A 16,207-nucleotide genomic window follows, 5' to 3' on the forward strand; every position below is an offset into this window, starting at 1 on the left:
AGGCTTGTTCTTTGAGATTGCCACGGACACTTCCATATAGTATTCTAATGGCCCCCTGCAGAGCTGCAATCCAGAAAGGTCTGCTAATGTTTCCATATGACCCTGTTTTCCCAAACCCTTAGATGACAGTGGTCTAATTTGCATTAGAACATAGAAAACATGTCACAAGGTCTTGGGTGCAATATTTTTGGTGCATTTGAAAAAAATCCATAGCTTAACTACCTTCACAGTTGTATTGCCAAAAGCACTGAATTTCCTTATAGTAGCATTTGCTGGTGGGTTAGCATGGGTAACGTCCATAAAAGTTAATTGAAATTACCTGAATGAAGCCCCAAGTGAGGCTTTGAAAATACAGAGTAACCTTGTATCTGCTGTGTTCTCCTTTCAGCCCCTTCTCTCTTCTTAAGTAGAGAGCTGTGGCTGATGGGCTACAATGTCACCTTACAGATAAGAAAGAATAGCGCAGTAATTAAAAACCAACTGAACTTTGTTTTAATAACATACTCCAACAGAAGCACAGAGACAAAGCAATTGTTTTGAAATGTCCAGGCGACCCATGGTAAACCTAAGAAGAAGATATAAATGTCCACGTTAGAGAGACCCTGGGAGCAGATACTGTCCCAGCATGTGGGGGCGGGGGTTCACATTTGGCTTGGAATCAAGGGCAAGAGCAGTTAGACACTACTTTGAAAACTGTGTAGTTCATTTTTATCCCATGAAATGAGACAACTATTTCAAACACTTTATTAAAGCCTGAATAAAATACCCATGAAAAACATGAGGAAATTTTGGAAACAAGATTCAGTATTAGCCCCAGTTTCATGAATCCCAGATAAAATCCCTATTTTCAAGAGAAGAAAGGGAATTCTTGGTCTTGAATATTGCACACAAAACTGGATTTGAATGTTATCTCACTAAGAAAGTTTGGGATAATTTTCCCAATGTCTTGGAGCTTCACTAGTAAACCTTCAAGTAATGAAGATTTGTGTTGCTCTTATATAGGCCTCATATACAGGAAAAGTAAAATTTACACAACTACTGTGTCCAAAGAACTTAAAGCGTGCTTCTTTTACTTAGATTCTTCAATAACAAGGGCTTAGGTAATGACTCAAGTGGTTAATTGTTCAGATAAAATTAAAATAATAGTGTTCTGTGAAGTACATGTGGCTCATAAGTAAAGCCCTTTCCTAACCTTAAGTTTCACTCTCAGCATCACAAAAAGGAAAACTTAATTAATTTAAAATAAAAATTGTGGTTTACCTCTTGCTAACATTTAATATTTTTAGTGCTTACAACTGAAGATAAGTCATCATCAAATACTCAAGGAATTGCATTTTAATTTGTCTATTTTCCAATTAACCTATAAAATGTTATAGATGAAAAAAAAGGTGATCTAAGGCCTGACATATTAAAGCCAAATGGTTATCTCAAGGAAAGGGATTCCTTCTCTGCAAAGAAATTTAGGAAAAAGGGTTGGGGATTTAGCTCAGTGGTAGAGCGCTTGCCTAGCAAGCGCAAGGCCCTGGGTTCAGTCCCCAGCTCTGAAAAAGAAAAAAAAAAAGAAAAAAAAAGAAAAGAAATTTAGGAAAATATAGGGAAAGCAAGAGAGTTAGTATTATAATCCAAAACCATGGAACTAAGCATGTCAAATCTACAACAAGTCATAAAGAAAACAAAATCCATAGTATGTACAGGTGACATGAAACAGTTGCCTTCTGCTCACGTCCTATCAAACATGTGTAGTGAGGTCCTTGACCCTATTACAGACCATATTATAAACAGAACGTCTCACAGAATGGATTCTGCCACAATTACATTGAAAAACGTCCAGGTTAGGATTTAACTAATCTCTTATCTTGCCTAGAACAGTCTCTGTTTCTGTCCATTGTTTTACTGTCATTGTTATTACTTCCACCCTTTTATATAAGGGTCTTATTTGAATGGCAATTCATTTGTCTTTTGTGCTGTTTTTAATGAGAAATGTTCCCTAGGTGTCCCTGCTACAGAAGTCTTTTGCTCTGTCAAAATCCAACACTTAGTAGACACTGCAGTTGTATGTGATATAGATGGAAAACTGAGGGGCAGTGCCATTTCAGGAGAAAAGGATGAGCTCTGAGGAGCACAAAGAAAGCCATGTGGTATATAATATATCACCACAGTCATACCAATGAGGCAGTAACATTTACAGAGATTTTCAGAAACTTTGTTATCATAAAAGGTAAGTCAAGAAACACACTGAAGTGATCTGTGTGATGGAAGTCAATGTTGAAGTCCAGATAAGCTTGATGTGACTTTGTAAATGTTAATGAAGTTGATAATAAATTAAGGTAACAGTCGCATCTTGAGTCTATATAAAGACAGGAGCTTGTTACACAGCTCCAAGCTAACCTCAAACTTTTGACAGTCCTCTAGCCTCAGCTTTCAAAGTATTAGGACATGTGGCAATTTTGATGAAATTGCTGAAAACCCTTGTTAAATTTTGCCTAACAAAATTAACCATACATAGTGCCAGTTTGCTGTAATGGTTATTTTCTTAGTTTCTTGTGGTGTGTGGATTAACTCTTGCAAACACTTATCTGGTTGAAACATACAAAGTTGTTGCTTTTCAACCACCTTGAAAGTTGAACTCCATCTACTTTGGCCTGATATCATCTTATTGATATATATAGAGAAAGAAAGGCAGCAAAATTCATCATTGTAAATAATCCTGAAATAGTATAAGGGCTTGAGGGGGAATGGAGAAAACAGCTGAAAAGAATTTATTGAACGTTTATATGCTATATAGCCTTAGTATATAGGACATAATGCTAAGGAAGTGCTCCTAGTTCCTTTATATCCAACACATTAAATAGCAACTCCTGATATTATTAGAAGAAGGAAAGACTGAAGTAACAATAATCATAAGCATCCGGCCAAAAGAATAACCAACAGAGTCATAGAAAATAGCAAAATGCCCTCAATAGTAACATTAAGCGAAAATGACACCAAACATTTAAACAGTTCTAAACTGGATGTCTCTATCAACTCCTTTCCTTCGGGGTTCAGAGAACCCTGTAGAGGAGAAGGATGAATGATTTTAAGAGCCAGAGATGTAAAACATCAAAGAAATAGGCCTTCTACACACAGCAAGACTGATATTCATATGAATATACAGATACTGTGACAACATGCACAGGGCCTTCAGGAGGCTGCCACAGATGAGCTCCCAGGACTAAGATGAGAAGTAGACACAAGCCTTTACTCCTAACACAGAAGCAATCTCCAATTTAAAACCACTGCAAACAAAAAATTAATTTTCTCCCAGTGAGTCTCACTTGGGGGAAATAAAATACTCTTCAAGGTTTTCTGCATGCTCATCAGGAGATGGCAAACAAGACAAACTCAATGGCATCTTTGGAAGTTTATTTATATGTTTAAAAAACTTTTATTTATCTGGGTGTGGAGGCACATGCTCTTAACCCGAGCACTTGGGAGGCAGAGACAGGCAGATCTCTGTGAGTTTGAGGATAGCCTGGTCTACAGAGTGAGTTCCAGGACAGCCAGGGCTACACAAAGAAACTCTGCCCAAAAAATTTAAGAAAAAGAAAAAAATATTTTTTGTATTCTTTTTATAATACATGTCCGTTGTGTACATATTGTGCCTTCAGGTTTTGTGTTTTTAATGGGATGCCTGTGTATGCACAAGTGTGTGTCTCTGTATCTATTTGTTTTTCTTCTGCTTTTTCGTTCATTCTTCTTTTCCTGTTGGTTTTGTCCTATTCTGATTTGTATGTTGTTATTTTACTGTGTTGTATTTTATTATTATTAAGTAGATGCCTGTTTAGTTTCTGAGGAGAGGCATAAAGGGTATGGATTAGGCTGGGAAAAGAGCTGGGGAGGATCCAGAGGAGTTGGAGGGAAGAGAAAACACAATCAATGTATTGTATGAAAAACCTATTTTCAATTAAAGAGAAAAGACACCAAGTAGCTGGCTGTATTTAAAAGTAAGATACAAATAACTGTCTATTACCTCCGAACACAGCACCACACTGAACAGACTACTCCAAACTGAAGGTGAAGGATAAAAACCTACCTACTTACCTACCAAGCAGCTGACAATGTCTGGCACATCTATTCTGATAGATGATAAACCGCACTTCAAAACTTGTCAGAATTGTTAAGAAAAACTACTGCATATAGATAAAAGAAACATTTCATCAAGATAAATTAAAAATTGTAAGTACTTATGGAGTTAATGTTGGGACACCAAGTTTCACAATATAAAAACCAAAAGAAACAAAAGTTCAGATTTCAGCTCCCCATTTACATTTTTAGATATGTCGTGCAGACTTAAAATCATTAAAGATACTTCAGAGCTAAGCTATATGATATATCATTTTTATTTAATAGTTATACATAGTATATTTCAATCAACAGTTGCTGCACATACATTACATTCAGCTTGCTTTAAAAGTGGTGACAGTTGCCATGAGGCAAGCTTCAAGTGATTAAAGAAGCAATATAACTATTATATCTTAATAGGTCATATTGGAATGAACCCACAAATCAACAGAAATGTAAACCACAGAAACTACACATATATTTGGAGACTGAAAACAAGTTGTGAACAGTGAGTCATTGAAGAAATCAATGAAGAAATGTAAAAATTCCTATAATTAAAAAAATGAAGTACATATATATATACATACATATATATAACAAGACAAACCTAATTGATGTAAAAGACAATGTATAATACATTAGAGCAGAAATTAATGAACTAGAGACTACAGGAACAATAAAGAATAAAGTAGACTTGGTTCTTTGCAAACAAAAACGAAGTTGACAGACATCTTGCCAAACGAAACATAAGAAAGAGGGGCAAAAAGGCCAAAAAAAAAAAAACTTAACTAGCTATGAAATGTACAAGGTAGGAATGGACTTTATTGGAAGAATACATTGAAAGTTTATCTTAATAATGAACTGGAAAACTGAAATAAACAAAAAAAATAAGTTCTCAAACACAATCCATACCAATGAAGATGTGAACAACTTTACCCAGCCCACAGCTAGCAAGAGACTGAAACACTAATTCAAATCTCTCTGCAGTGAAAAGCCCAGAACTTTCAAGTTTCACAGACAAATTCTACAAAATGTTTAGGATGGTGCTAACATCCATACTTCTCAAAATGATCCCAAATCGAAATAAAGAGAAACAAAATAGAAAGAAAAACAATATTGAAGACTACCATACTCACTCTGTTCTTATAGTCAAGAACAATAGCCAAACTGGATAAGGAAACCATAGGAAAGTAAAACTATAGAGCAATTTTCCTGATGAACATACATGAAAAATTCTCAGAAAGGTGCAAACCATAATGATATTCTTTAGTCATCAACTTAACACAACCCAGAGTAACCTGGGTAGGGTCTCAATAAAAGATTGTCATCCTTGGGCTGGTATATGAGTAGGTCTGCTGAGTGCTGTCTTAATTAAATTAGTTGACGTGGGAAGAATTGGAGGTGTGTGACTAGTACCATCCCCCAAGCAAGTTTCCCGGACTGCCTAAGAGTGGGGAAGTTAAACTCAGCACAGCAGGCATGCATACTTGCATTCACTCCCTTTTTGCATTTTCTTGCAGATGTGTTGTGACTATCTGTCTCAAGCTGCTGCCATGGAGACCTCCCTGCAATGATGGACTGAGACCCACATAGTTGATTTTATCTTAAGCAGAAGAAAACAATTCTGAGACATCTAAATACTCTGATGCCATAGTGTCATAGGCAGTGAGGAAGTGGCACAAAGCAGACATGTAGAACAATGGACATCACAGTGGGCTCAAAGCGGACTCTACTTTGTTACAGCTGCTTAATGCTTGACAAAGGCATCAACCCCCACCCCCAAAAAAAGAGCCCATGAGAAGAACTCTTAAAGAGCGAAAGGAAAATAGAGCGATAGAAACAGAGTATTTGTGATGAGGACTGCAGGGACCATCAGAATGAAAGATAAAAGAGGACCAGAAATGAAAGTGTGTGGGGGAGATGGATGGGAGCATAGATTGGAAGTCAGAGAGATGGCTAAGCTAGCCAGATAACTCATGTCCAATTCCTAGAACACCTTAAAAAGCCAGAAGTAGTGGCATACATTTGTATTCTTGGTACTCCAATAAGGACACTTTCTGGTATGACAAACTGTAAGCCAGAACTGTAAGGTAAGCTAAAGCCTTTTGCCCTTAAGTTGTTTTTTTGTCAGGGTATTTTATCAGAACAACAGAAATGAGACTAGAACACAAACAGATTCCAAAGTGCATTAAGACCATACGTCACAACTGAGTTAGCTTTATTCTAGGAATGAAAGTGCGGACAGAATTGCCTAGTAGCTGGAGTACAAACAGAAACAGGAGACACCCTGCTTCAACAAGAGGAAAGGCCAGAACCAATTCTCAAAGTTTGTTTTCTGACCTTCAGACAAGTACACTTGTCTATGTGTTTACAGACACACACACACACACACACACACACACACACACACACACACACACTGGCAGAGAACTGTGCGTAATAATGTCATCATAAGACTCACTGCTTATCAGGTTAACTTTAATGATGAATAATAGAAAGGATCAATTTCCAGTAAAATATCTTGCTTAATCTTGAAAACCTGGCTTCATATTGCTATGAAGTTCTTTGTAATTTGTCCTGTTTTGGCTGCCTGTTCTGAATTCTGTGCCTCTTTCACCTCAAAACCCCAGACTGTATGGTCTTTGATGTAAACTGTGTCGATTCTTAATCTTAATTAACATCTCCTGTTCTTAATATCACTAACTTTAAATGTTACTCAATAAATTCTCATTAAAGCAAAAGGAACCCAACATACATTGGTGATGACATCTGAACTCTTTCTGAGTCACAAGAACTCTGATTATGTAGGTAATATGAATATTATTCACTGCACTGAAATTTAATATAGTCCTTGATCATTCCATTTTGTGAAAAATAAATTGCTTTTCTAGTGTATTTTGTGACCTCAGTATTTTATATCAATGATAGTTGTTTACCTTCTTATGGTGCAACCCAGAGACCAATTGTATAATTTGACTCTTGATGTTTGTCACTGAATTTTAAGAGATACGCAGTCTTACTAAATTACTCTAAATATTATTGTTTTTCTGTAAAAAAAAATCTGGGGGTTGGAGAGATGGCTCAGCGGTTAAGAGCACCCGACTGCTCTTCCAGAAGTCATGAGTTCAATTCCCAGCAACCACATGGTGGCTCACAACTATCTGTAAAGAGATCCGATGCCCTCTTCTGGTGTATCTGAAGACAGCTACAGTGGACTTATATATAATAAATAAAATAAATCTTTAAAAAAAATCTGTAGTAATTTTCCATTAAATCAACTGCAATTTTAAGAAACTATTTCCCCTTGCCACTTCTATTGACAGGAATCTGAAACCTGAAGGTCATTCTTAGCTGTCTGAAAATGTCATAAAAGACAGGGACAGCCAAGTTGGAAGATCACCAAGAGATTTGCTAATGTGTGATTTGTCTGGCTTCCCAAGTCTTACAATATTTTTATTGTATTGCATATATTTGATAAATAGTTGATACATAAAAATTTACTCAACAAATGAAAAAGAATCAACCCCACATATCTATATGGGGGGAGTAATTACCTACTATGCACAGTAGATATTTTAATCTACTTTGCTTTGGATTAAGAAGATATTAATATATTCAATTATGACATTGTTCTATATATGTCATAATCATACATAGTATGTATGCCACTGTACTTTATTTACACAGTTTATTATTTAAATTTACACTGGTAACAAATGTATACATAGTTATTCTCATACAGTATTTCAAAGAGTGCATTGAATATGTATTTCAGCATGATCTCAGAATCTGGTAAACACACTTCATACAGAAATTACACTGACATGTTACCATGTTGCAGTTGCAAAGCCAAAGAAAGGCAAAGTTCAGAATTATGGAGGTACTGAATATGAACTTTGCAGCAATGTAGGCTGCTCACCTTTAGCAAAGACGTGCCTCTGACTCCTGTGATGTATGGATGGACTGTGCTAGGGTTGAAGGATAGGACATGCTGTCAGAGGAAAACCACAATAACTCAAGTTTTGACTGTGCTTCTGGCTGGCATGTAAGTGGAAGGCATCCGTGTGATTCACTGAGTAATCGCTTTCTTGTTGAGGAATACCCTAGTCCTGTTCATATTGTATTTTAGCTCCTGGAGAACATCTTTTAAATAGCTCTGTATTTAAAGCCCCAAATGCTGGTTGGATGATTTTCTTTCTGCTCGTGTGTTGCCCCTCAACTCCCAAGAGGTACTTATACACATAGCTTGTCAACTTTGTATCTCCAGGCAACAAACAAGCACCTGGCTCATCATACAGTATCAGTAATAATTTAGAAGGCTAACTCAAAGTGGTAAACAAGTCGATCTTAATTATTTCCATAACTTTAAGGTACTTTTTAATTTCCCCAAAGGAGGAAGGTTACAAATAAAATGAAAGAAGACTAAATTAGGAGGAAATAAGGTAGGTCTTCAGTTACTTGAGCCTGATCAAATATTCACTAAATGTTAGTAAATATGGCAGGCAACTTTCCAGGGAGGTGGGTACTTGAGTAATCCATTATACAAGTGAAAACTCCTAGGCACAGAAAGATTATGGGGTGAGCCGAAAGAACCAAGTCCAGGATTTGATCTAGGCCATTGCTATTATTCAGAACTTTAATGTGTCCCAATTACCCATGTGTGGAAGGACTGATCTCCAGCTAGCTATTTGGAGCTGGTAGAAATTTTAGGACAGGAACTAGTAGGTATAAGTTAAGAGTATGACCTCAGAAAGGGCTCTTGAGATCCTCTCAAGACAATTCCTTGCCATCTCTCCACTTGCATTCTAATCACCACAGGCTGAACAACTCTGAGCCCCTATAATGTATTTCCTGTCATGATGGCTTTCCCCACATATATGGTAGCAACAGAGCCAATAGATTAAGTTCTTAAATCTCCAAAACTGTGAACCATATAGTTAGTCTTTTAATTGTCTTTCTTAGGCACTCTGTTATAGTGATGGAAAGCTACCATAGTTGTGTAACCACAAAGCAGGCATTTATGACTTTTGAAACTTCATTTTTTTATACAAAAGAATAGTGAATGTAGGATTTGACAGTTGTAAGTGTGCTTCGAAAGAATTTTTTTTACAGATGTTAACTAAACATAATAAATTGAGCACCGTGGGCAAAGTCTGTGCAGTATGCCTTTGACAAGAGCACATTAAGTATACTCACTCAATAATAAAATCAGTGAGCAGCTGCCGTGTACAAGACACTCCACCAGTGCTGGCAGAGCTATGCCATATCAGACTATCGGGGTCTGAGAAATGTAGTGAGTATAAGTGAAGACCAGTTCAGACAACGTAATTTTGGAGGTTAATTGTTTCACAGAAAGCTGAGTGTATGAAAAATGGGAGATCCTCACAACAAGGGTGTATGAAACAGTAAAGGGAAATCAACAATAAATCATGGTATGATTGAGAGATCGGAAACCATGGTATGGGATCAACCAGGATGTGAATGCATGGCCTATTTCTACCTCTGAGATCTCAGAAACATGAAAAACTTCTGTTACCCTTGGATTCTAATTTATCTGTAAAAATAAGACAATATTCATCCATAGAAGTATACGGACTGCAAGTTCTGATTACTTTGCGACTAAATATTGTTTTATTTATATTATGAATACCACCCTTCAATCAACACAGTCTTCCTAGTAATTCTTACATGAGAAAGCATCACTAGACAGACTGAATTTAGGTTGTGATTTCTGTATAAAATAGAAAGTGGTATCTTATATTCTTTTAACGTGATGAAAGAACTCATCAGTATCTAGTACCCTCTATCATTAAGTACTCTGCCCTATTTGCCCTTTGTCAAGAAGAGGAAGAGGAGGAAAAGAAAGAATAGAAGAAGAGGAAGAGAAAAAAGAGAAGGAAAAGAATAGAAAGCAAGAGGAAGAGGAGGAGGAGGAAGAAGAAGACAATGACAATGACAAAGACAGCAATGACAGGGGATTACATCCATATTCTAAGCCTCAATGTTTATGAAAACTCAGTCTAAATCCCTCCCAGTGGGCATGGCTACGCATAACGAGGGACTGATGATCCTTTGAGTGTTGGAGTCATACTTGATATTGAGACATTATTGTTTCTGAACTATGGTCTTCTACTTTTTTCTTACTTTTTATTAGCTAAGATGACTGTAGAACCAGAAAAACAAATGGGGCAACAGGAATAGAATACTCATGGGTTGTTTCATGGAGTTTTGTGTATTATTATTATTATTATTATTATTATTATTATTATTATTATTATTATTAAATTGTGTCAACCTTACATGTCCCCTCTTATGACTGAAAAGGCCACTACATACTCTAATACAACTCATTGGAGCTGATGAAGTGGGATAAAAGGTAATAGCATTCAACGTTCTGAAATTATTCTTCACAAAGAAGTCAGAAGGAAATATGAGTGGCTGAGGAATAACACGAGAATCTTTTAGCAGATTCAGAAATGTCCAGGCTCCTGCTATAATTTTCATATACTAAATACCCACTTGTTCATTGTGTGTTTGTGTAAGTGTATGAGTGTGCATGCATGTGTGTGTGTTTGTGTGTGTGTGTGTGTCTGTGCATGCATGTGTACATGTGTACCTTCTTAGCATAATTTTCAATTGAAAGCTATAACTCAGTGTATTTCTTTCAGAGTTTGTCTTGAGAGACTTAGGGGTATGCATTCCTATTTTTTCTTATGGTTTTAAGCATCTGTGATTTTGCTTTCTAAGTTGAACTGAATTAGTCACTTATCACTCCACACTCAGCTTGTCCAACTTAGTGTAAGTACTCTTTTCTGACTGACCCTTTAAACCCCAACTACTGCAACATCGGCAGATTTTTCTCCATGTAACAACTATACCCACTTTGGGGTCATTGCTATATAAGTGAACAAAAGTCTGCCTTAGGATTTATCCCCGTGACAGCCCATTAGTTAACCCTGACCATTTACCATTCTCGATTATTTCCGTCTCAGTCATTCAAGCCATTTTTCTCTAATCTCAAAGATCTCATTTCTTCATACTGTAGTTACTGACCTTGTAAATCAGATTTTCTGTAGCCTATTAAGAAATGTCTTAAATTCTACGTAAAGTATGTATTCCCTGCTCTGTTGGCCTCTAAATAAATGCTCTGTGACCCTGTTCAAGAAATATTTTTCTCAAGTTTATTTTCTCTTAATTAAAGTTACTTGTCTACTTATATATGGTAATTTTATATATCATTTCATTCTCCTCTGGTTTTCCTTTTAGAACCTAACATACTGATTTGTATATTTTATTTGATCATACATGCTGCTAGGAAGTTTTACAATTTAAAATTTCAGCCCACTTTTAAATTTCTTTTTCAGTATATTGATTTCATGTTTAAAATATAAGAATGTTTTTAATATTAATAATAGTATCCTATTTGATTGATAACCTGTGGAAGTCATACTAATTTCTAAGAATCAAATATTAACTAGTTTTCTTTCTGTTTTAATTTGATGCTCTACATCTTACAATTTATGTTGAGAACATAAAATAATTAACAGTGAAAAGCAGCACATTTCATCTCACTTATGATAAAGCAATAAAAGCAGTATATTTTTAAACTATCAGATTGACAAATTTAATAAAATAGCATCTAATGTTGAGATGTACATTGTAAGAGAGACCCTCAGTTGCTGAGGGTAATAATTTAGCTTGGTACAGTTTTAAAAAATAAACTCTAGGTTGGGGATTTAGCTCAGTGGTAGAGCACTTGCCTAGCAAGTGCAAGGCCCTGGGTTCGGTCCTCAGCTCTGGAAAAAAAAAAACAAAAACAAAAACAAAAAAACCAAAAAACCAAAAAAATAAACTCTGAAACATATCTATCAAGACCTTTAAAAATGTTTATAGTATACTCTTACCCACAAATATACAGAAATTTAATATTAACAAATTATATAAGATTATATACATATGTATATATTTGTCATAATGAAATTGTACATTGTTTTATATTATATATGCATATTTATAAAAACATCCTAGGAAATCAATGTTTCAAAGAGAGGAAGAACAGATGGATCAATCGTTACAATCACTGGCTATACAATTGTGAGGACCAGAGTTTGATTCCCAGCAGCCATATCACGAGGCGTTTAAGATGACAAAGAGGGAGGTGCTTTGTCTTGGATCCTCTGGAGCTGGAGCAACAGGCAGCTGTGGATGTGGGTGCTCTGCACGAGCAAAAATCACTCCTAACAACTGAGCAACCTCCACAGCCCCAAGAAGAAGACAGCTTGACTTGATGACAGGGTAACTTAGAACAGGGACTGGAATGCTTTGGGGATATTTTCTGAAGACTTCACAATTCTTTTTAGGTCAACAGATACTAAAAGACAAATTATTTTACATTAAATTTACTACTATATTCACTTAAACATTATAATATAAGCAACAATATGGTGAAAGAATGTAAGATCACTGGAATACTTTGATTTGTAAAAACCTATTTCCAATGAGGTTGTATTCCGACAATCCAGATACACATAAACTTATGTGACACAGTATACAAACTCTTACAATTATACTCTAATATTTCTTCTATGTTTTTTCCTTTTATATTAGACAGATATAAAATCTAAGAACTTACATTGATACTTTGAATTTGAGACTGATAAAGCAAATACATAAACTCTTTTCTTCCCTAATTAAGCAGATGTTTATGAATGAACAAATACTGTTTTCATTATTTAAGACACCAATGTGTCTTATTTGATCCATTGAGGTACTTAGCCCTATGAAGTTTAGATTCTCAAGACAGTATATAGAAAACAAAAATGCTAATTATTTGATAACATTTCAGATAATTTAGAGGTAAATAAGTATAGAATGAAGAGCAACTCCTTGTGGGTAGAATTATTAAAAGCTGAAACCAGAACAAATTCTGAAGGATAAGAAACAGCTATGTGAGTATCAATAAAATATATACGAAGGAGTCAAGGCAATTGCAAAAGCATTGAATTACGATGCAGCGATGGTCCAACCAAGGGATTTCAGAGAACTGAATCTATGTGGAATGCAGTTGGCAAAGGGCAAATCTGGGCCAAGAGGCAAAAAAAGGGAGATGAAGCAGACTACTTTTGACCATGCCAAGAATTTATATTTCATTTTAAGTTGAAATTACCTGAATTTTCTAAGTATGGGAAATGTATTGTCTGATTTATTTTTTCAAAGTTAAGGTTTTGAGTGTGGGTCTATGTCTATGAAAGAAAGAGAGAAAGAATTCTGAACAGACAAAGTCCGTTTCTGGTGTTGTTGTACAGATTCTGTCCATGTTGCTTTTTTGAGCATCTCCCACTGGATCTCACCAACTCACCGTTTAGGCAAGGCTGACTGGCCACTGAGCCCCGGTATATGCTTGTTTCCACTTTTCCACTTCTGGGATTACTAGCATGTGCAGCCATTCCCAGTTTTTCCTGTGGGCACTAGAGGTTGAACTCGGGTCTTCATGCTTGTGCAGCAGGTTTTTGGGGGAGGGTTTTGTTTTGTTTTGTTTTGTTTTGTTTTGTTTACTAAAACTGCCTCTGGTTGACCGGAAGTCAGTAGATACTCTACTCCGCTCTATAGGAATGATGCTACAGTTTGGACATGGACTTAAAATGGGACCATTAGGAGGTAGTAGGGGGAATGGAGGACAGGGAAGAGTGGCAGAGGGATGGAAAGTGGGTTAAGGGGAGTAAGTATGGGAAAATTACAAAGATATATTGTATGTGTGAAAAATACCATAATTAAGCCACATTATTCTACATGCTAATTACAAAACTCAGTGAGTTCTTTTTTAAAGGAAGTCTTTGTCTCCAGCTTGGTTCTTTCTGTTGTGAGGTTGTGAAAAAATTTAAGAACTCAGGTATAGTCGGAAGTCATTACATCACATTGGGCAGGGCATATTCTAGAAGGAAGGAATGGGACTTCAGCACATCTTCATCCTCTACTGATGGCCTTCCATGGTTTGCTTTACTTAGTGTGCTGACATAACAGAGGTCTAAAGGGAAAGATCTAGTCAGCCATGCACTTAAACCTTTCAAACTCATGAGCCAAAGCATACCTCTCCTTTTTGAAGTTCCTTATTTCATGTATTTCAAGTGAGTTACATATAACTCACTAATGTGGCTGGTGAAGTGAGGGCTCCAGGTTTTGACCTCAACCAGCAAGCAAGAACCTCATTAATCTTTTAAAGTTCCAAGCTCTGACAGACCTTCTGACTTGCCTGAGCTTATGCTGTCATGATGATGTGTTATTTGGCCATTCGAGATTAGATTTATCTTACTGCAGTAAAGTAAAGTAGCCTCTGTAAAAATTTCCCCAACACTGTAGCCCAGAGTGATCCCAGAGAGCCCACACAGCCCTTGGCAGGCTTTCACACTGAAGGCACATAACTCGACCCTGCCTCTCCTGGGGTGTTGAGCAGGGAAGGGCACTTCTTACAAGGATTTCCCAGAGTCTGTTTTGGGGTCAAGGAAATAACATTTCTTCCTCAGCATTTCCTTGTGTGCCTCTGTTTTCTCGTTGAGCATGAGAAACTGTGTTTCTGGACCACAACATGAAAACTACAATAGTTATGACTTACAAACAACGTGACTCCAAGCTAGCAATAATACAGATATTAGTGATGCTAAGAATATTCATTTGATTTTATTTGGCAAGTGTTGTAATAAATTATTTATAATTATTTCTTTTTATTTTTTAAAACCTTTCCCACTAATTTACACAGAAGAAGCCACTCAAGGACATATGTCTAAATGTCCATTCATGATCTCAGACTCAGATCTGGGGTAAGCAGTTATTCTAATGTCATACTGTGGGTAAACTTTAATCTTATTCCCATCCTCTTTGTCTCAAAACAACAATAAAACCTTATCTACTCCAACTTGGGTATACAAATAGTGACAATTCATAATCTTTGATTTCTGCTGCTAATACCTGGGGAGTATAGAATCTATTGTTTTAGTCTTTTCCTGACGAGTAAATGCATACATTAATTTTTTTAAGCACTAAGCACAAGTGTTCTAGAAAATTCTAAATTCTATGCAGAAGTGTGCATTACGTCTTCACTGAGAGTCTTCACTCCCACTGCACAGCCAGATACAGCTTGATTCCAGGCCATGTTAATTTTCATTTGATATATCATATTGTTTTGTAAAATATCTGCTCTCAACAAATGTTTACAGTTTTTTTTTACTGTATTCCTAGATGAAAACGCAGAGGAATACCAAGCACTATTTTTACTGAAGTATTTATATTCAGAGTATCTTTTGGTTTTGTTTTCTTATGCAGCTTATGGGTCATGATCATTGTTTTAAAACTAAGGAGACTCTTGATTCGTATTTTACAGAATATGTTTATATATACTCATTTATCAAATGGTCTTTCTCCTGTGTAGTATTTTTAATATTTTTAATTGTTTTATTGTTTTCCTATCAGAGACATCCTAAATAATACCTAATATTAAATGAAGAGTTTACAATTCTAACTTTCTTATTGCTAGAGACAACCCTGTAAAAATAGGTTAATGAGTTTTCCTCAGGTGAAGATGAATTATTCTCACCTCACTGAACTAAAAATCTAACACATGGGTTTGTTCTTCATATGGAGAATATAGATGTAAGTTTCTAAAGAATGCTGAACAGAAAAAAATACCTTCGTGGTCAGTGAAGGCAAAATGTAGAGAAATAATTAGGCCATCGTTTAAAATGCATTAACACAGCATGTACACATGCATACACATGGAGTCTCATTAACTTTAAACCATAGAAAGTAATTACAGATTCACTGCTAATGAACATATGGGCTAAGTTCTGACATTCCTCTGGTTTCAGTTTAGCAATCCTAGACACAAAGCAAAGCTCACAGACGGATGCGGGGAACGTGAGTGAGAGAGGGCCAGGAAGCAAAATTCCTGTATAGCTGTGGAAAACAGCTCCAAAATATCCAGTTAGCAAGCAAAGGACTCTCAAAGCCATCCCATTCTGAATATGAACAGTCCTGCTCCAGCCCAAGCAGCTTTTGTCACTAGAGAAACTGTTGACTTCTGAAGGAAGATCAAGTCGAGCACAGAGAGCAGGCA

The sequence above is a fragment of the Rattus norvegicus genome, chromosome 19 (genome assembly GCF_021556685.1).
Source record: "Rattus norvegicus strain SHRSP/BbbUtx chromosome 19, alternate assembly SHRSP_T2T, whole genome shotgun sequence".
Lineage (NCBI taxonomy): Eukaryota > Metazoa > Chordata > Mammalia > Rodentia > Muridae > Rattus > Rattus norvegicus.